This window comes from Eumetopias jubatus, unplaced genomic scaffold (assembly GCF_037043125.1).
Source record: "Eumetopias jubatus isolate StellerSeaLion01/CBP00866 unplaced genomic scaffold, mEumJub1_p1.0 scaffold_14, whole genome shotgun sequence".
NCBI lineage: Eukaryota > Metazoa > Chordata > Mammalia > Carnivora > Otariidae > Eumetopias > Eumetopias jubatus.
Genome location: NW_028274820.1, coordinates 108,921,734 through 108,927,733, shown reverse-complemented (window position 1 = coordinate 108,927,733; position 6,000 = coordinate 108,921,734).

Below are 6,000 nucleotides of genomic sequence, written 5' to 3'. Positions count from 1 at the left end.
CAAACACCCAATTTGTAAAAAATCTGCAGTATTTGTGAGGCACAATAAAGTGAAGCACAATAAATAGGGGTATGCCTGTAGTTGATTCAGATTTCTTTTGATTAGTGTTTGCATGGTGCATTTTTCCCTTTTCTCTTTAAAAAAAAGCACACAATTTGTTGGCTAACTGAACATAATGAAAAATAAAAAAATAACCACTTTAAAAAAATTGAGTTATAATAAGTAAAATTCACTCATTTAAGTGAACATTTCTGTGAGTTTTGACAAATGCTTATTGCCATGTAACCACTGTTAATACCAGATATAGAACATTTCCATCAACCTCTAAAATTCCTTCCTGCTCCTTTGTAGTCAACATCTCCCTCTATCCCCAGCCTCTGGCAAACACTGATCAGTTTTCTGTACCTAGTGATTTGCCTATCACAGATGTCATGTAAGTGGAATTATAGAGTATGTAGCCTTTTGAATTTGCCTTCTTTCACCTATAAGAGGCATCTGAGATTCACCCATGGTATTGTTTGGATACTATTACAATAAACCACAAAATGCCAGGAACTTAACACATTGAAAATTTATTTTTAAGCCAGTTAATTGGTACTTGAGTGGGTTCCTGGCCATTAGGAAGAGGGGAGTCTTTTACATGCAGTTGAGCAATCACCAGTCTTACGGGCACTCTGCCACCTTCAGCTCTTGGCTTTCAAGGATGCCCAAAGCGTCAAGATCCAGCCATTAGATGGGAAAAGAACATGGAGGATCATACATGGAAATTTTTATGGGGAAGGGCTGAGAGTAGTAAAGATCATTTCTGCAATGTTTCTTTCCAAGAACTAGTTCACACAGCCAGGCCAAGGGCAGCTTAGAAATGGATACTATTCTCAGAGTATCCACATTGGGCAGCTGCTTCCTTGGACAACCATGGAAGGGAGAGTGTGAATTGAGGTCTACAACTAAGTTTCTCTACAACACTAGTGTATGGTAGATACTCAATAAATTTATTAAATGAATGAAACCCTTTCAATTTCAATTTTGTGGTTCTGGGAGAATTTCTTAAATATTTGCACATGTGGAAACAATTTGAGTTCTAGGTTATTTATGGATCACTATAGAATATATATGTAATTTTTATTTAAATTATTTTATGAGCATATATAGAAAAGGCTTTAGATTTTAATCTGAAATTACAATCATGAGCATTAATAGCCACAAAAGAGAGCTGTCAAGTCAAACATAAACAATTGGTTCTGAGTAATTTAGGTTGATATTCATTTACTCCTTCATTTATTTTGCCATCTGCTAACACTTGCAAATACACTAATGTTAGCAGGTACCAAAGGTTTAAGAAAAAAATGACAAAAGAAAAATAAAATTGAAAACTGTCAAGCTACTTGCTCATTATTTTTTCAAACAAAAATTTACTCATTTTTGGTAGTGGAACACAGAACCAGCTAGCAGAACATCAGTGTTCCCTAAGACCACAGTTTGAAAAAAATCACTGGTTTTGTGGAAAATTGGGTCCTAGGAAGTGAGGTACAAGGCTGGTTACAGGAGAGAAAACAGAAAAGATCCAGCACAGCTGGACATGTGATCATAGGAGACTTGCCTGAGAGACCCAGGAGAAGGTCCAGTGCAGCAGGGACACCCATGCTAGCTTGAGGTCTTGGGACCAGTACGGAGAAGGTCACCTCTGGCTTTGCCTTCTGTCCTGAGCCTCAGTCTTCAATCATTAATTGTCTGCTGGACATTGCCACCTGGATGTCCTGTTCCATTTCAAACAGAGGTCTGAAACTGGTCCCCTTTACTCCTGAAGCAGCACGCCCTCTAGCAACCCCCCATCTATAAACAACACTGGAGTCTTCCTTCTACTACTGGTTGGTCAAGCTTGAGGCTTTGGCTCTTCCCTTTCTTCCTCCACCCTGCAAGTGCTCAGACCTCATGCCTCGGCAGTTCTGCTTGGTTAATGACCTTCCAGTCAGTGTCTGTCTTTCCATTCTCAGTGGGCAACCTGGTCCTTGCCCTGAGATGCTCCCACTCAAACGTGCATGACAGCCTCCCCTGATCTGTTCCTTTCCCTCTGATGAAGCCTGTGTTTCCCATTATATTCTTCCTTTTTTAATTTTTATCATTTTATTTTTTATTATGTTCAGTTAGCCAGCATATAGTGCATCATTAGTTTTTGATGCATTGTATTCTTCTTAATGCACATTAGTATATTGAAGAGACCAGGATAACTTGCTTAACTATGTTTAATTCATTGTTTCCCTAATTTTAAACTATGGATCTTCCCTTGTTTTTTACGGTACACTTACTAATAATCCAATGAACAAGTGTTCTACACAATACTCTGTGATGTGACCCTTAGGACAAACTCTAAATTCTTTGGTTTGACATTAAAATCTTACCACAAACTTACCTTTTTCTCCTGTACCAATTTCATCTCTCATTATTCTGGTCTATCTCATCTTTAAGGCTTAGCCTAATTTTGCCTCTCCCTTCAGGGACACCTGCTTGCTCTGTCCCTCAATATTGTCCTTCTAGGACTCTTGTGTTCCTCTGTCTCAACCACTCATGTGGCACTTCATTTGTAAGATTGTTTCATCTCCATCAGGGGCTGATAGCTCTCCCTCACTAACTAAACCTGACCTCAGCTCCAGCTGCAAAAACCTCTAAGATTCAGTTACAGCCTCCATCAGTAGAGTCCCTTCTCCTTTTTTAAGGTGACCGCTGAACAGGTCCACTGTATTCTAGCTACTACCACCTGTGGCTCCAAAAACATGTGACTATTTCTGGTTCTTTCCATAGCATACCACACAGGAGCTCTGGGAACACCCACCCTCCCACCTCTTCCTGCTGGAGTTTACTCACATTGGCTGGATCCTCCCAAATGGAGGATATTCTCAGAGTCCTAAATGAGGATTGGGGCACACATCCCTATACATCTGGCTTTAACCTCAAACTAACACCCTCCCCCAGGATTCCAGCATTTCAGCCTGGATGTGTGTGGAAGCAGAAGCCAAGATATGAGCTCTGACTTCTTGCTTCTCCTCCTTCCCACTTTCCAGGCCAAAAGGCTCTAATTTCTTCCCCTTCATGTGAGGCGGCTTTTCTCTTCACTGTCTTCTTCTCCCCAAAGTGCCATTTGCCCACCTCATTTCCTTGATTTCATGGAGACAGAATGACAGCTACAGGACATGGTCTTTATGGAGTAGAATAATTTTTAAAAAACTAACAGTTTAATAGTCTCACAATATTAATGTATAATGTATATGGCAACATTTTATAAACTATAAAGTTTGCAAAATATAAGGGAGCATAATATTAATAATAATTATTTGGAGAAATTGAAAGTAGAGGGAAAATATTACAAATGTCTTTGCCTCTTGCTCAAGTCAGCCACCACTGTACTCTGGGCCCAGTCAGGACGATGGGGTGATTCTGCAGGCGAACTCCAAGTGTGCTGTCCAATGCTCTTTGAAGTTCCTAAAAGTGACCACACTGTCACATGGAGTCAGATGCCAGTGAGCCTGCATGGCTGACAACATCTGTGGGACTTGGGAAAAGATGTCTCTCTCCATTCCAGTCTTGTTCATGAACATGCCATCCCAGGCCTAAGATCTGCCAAAGACAATGCTCAATGTTTAAGTTTTGGAGATTCTAACTCAAAAATCAGAATGAGCCTCTTTATCCCTGTGTATCACTAAAAGGAAGCAGTTCTCTCTGTTACAGGGACATTCTGCCATGTCTGGTAGAAGTTTTGTCCCCGGCACCTCATGTCTTATTATAGGAGCACTGAAGCCAAAATGTCTAATGCTTGAGCCAAAACAGAGATTTGGGCCAAAACACCTTCCACAGCCAAAGCTCAAGATTCTAAAGAAGTAGATTTATTTCACTAAAATTAGTATCTTTCCAATTTAGATCACAATCTGTAAAGCATTTACTGTCACAGCCTGAAAAAACAGGACCAGGTTGAATTTGGGTTGCTTAGTGAGAAGTGGTCAGCTCTTCTCAAAAACTGACCAAAGTTTTCTAGGTTCATGTGATGTGGATAGACCTTCCTCACATAATAAACTCCTAAAAAAGAAGAATCCCAAAGATCTCAAGCACATCCTTAATTAGCTCTGGACTGTGGCTCCCACCTGATGAATTAGTCATCCTTTAATTAATGAACTCAAACATTTGCTGAGTTTGAGGATGTGCCAACTCATAAGCTAGGAATGCAAAGATGACTAAGACAGGGCTTGTCTTCTGGAGTGTTCACAGTCTGATGATCAGCAGAGGAATGCAACTCAGGAGCAGAGTGTTGTTATAGAAAGAGGTGCAGGCAAAAACAGACACATAGATCAATGGAACAGAATTGAGAGCCCAGAAATGGACCCTCAACTCTATGGTCAACTCATCTTTGACAAAGCAGGAAAGAATGTCCAATGGAAAAAAGACAGTCTCTTCAACAAATGGTGTTGAGAAAATTGGGCAGCCACATGCAGAAGAATGAAACTGGACCATTTCCTTACACCACACGCAAAAATAGACTCCAAATGGTTGAAAGACCTAAACGTGAGACAGGAGTCCATCAAAATCCTAAAGGAGAACACAGGCGGCAACCTCTTCAACCTCAGCCGCAGCAACTTCTTCCTAGAAACATCGCCAAAGGCACGGGAAGCCAGGGCAAAAATGAACTATCGGGATTTCATCAAGATAAAAAGCTTTTGCACAGCAAAAGAAACAGTCCACAAAACCAAACGACAACCGGCAGAATGGGAGAAAATATTTGCAAATGACTTATCAGATAAAGGGCTAGTATCCAAAATCTATAAAGAACTTATCAAACTCAACACCCAAAGAACAAATAATCCAATCAAGAAATGGGCAGAAGACATGAACAGACATTTTTCCAAAGAAGACATCCAAATGGCCAACAGGCACATGAAAAAGTGCTCAACATCGCTTGGCATCAGGGAAATCCAAATCAAAACCTCAATGAGATACCACCTCACACCCGTCAGAATGGCTAAAATTAACAAGTCAGGGAACGACAGATGTTGGTGGGGATGTGGAGAAAGGGGAACCCTCCTACACTGTTGGTGGGAATGCAAGCTGGTGCAACCCCTCTGGAAAACAGTATGGAGGTTCCTCAAACAGTTGAAATTAGAGCTACCATTCGATCCAGCAATTGCACTCCTGGGTATTTACCCCAAAGATACAAATGTAGGGATCCGAAGGGGTACGTGCACCCCAATGTTTATAGCAGCAACGTCCACAATAGCCAAACTGTGGAAAGAGCCAAGATGTCCATTGACAGATGAATGGATAAAGAAGAGGTGGTATATATACACAATGGAATATTATGCAGCCATCAAAAGGAATGAGATCTTGCCATTTGCAACGACGTGGATGGAACTGGAGGGTGTTATGCTGAGTGAAATAAGTCAATCAGAGAAAGACATGTATCCTATGACCTCACTGATATGAGGAATTCTTAATCTCAGGAACAAACTGAGTGTTACTGGAGTGGTTGGGGGTGGGAGGGATGGGGTGACTGGGTGATAGACATTGGGGAGGGTATGTGCTACGGTGAGCATTGTGAATTGTGCAAGACTGTTGAATCACAGATCTGTACTTCTGAAACAAATAACGCAACATATTTTAAGAAAAAAGAAAAAGAAGAAGATAACAGGAGAGGAAGAATGAAGGGGAGTAAGTCAGAGGGGGAGAGGAACCATGAGAGATGATGGACTCTGAAAAACAAACTGAGGGTTCTAGAGGGGAGGGGGGTGGGGGGATGGGTTAGCCTGGTGATGGGTATTAAGGAGAGCACATTCTGCATGGAGCACTGGGTGTTATGAACAAACAATGAATCATGGAACACTACATCAAAAACTAATAATGTAATATATGGTGATTAACATAACAATAAAAAAATTTAAAAAAAAAAGAAAGAAAGAGGTGCAGGGCTATTTCCTGAACTTTGTTCCCGTGGCTTTTGTACAGCACTGAAGACTTAAA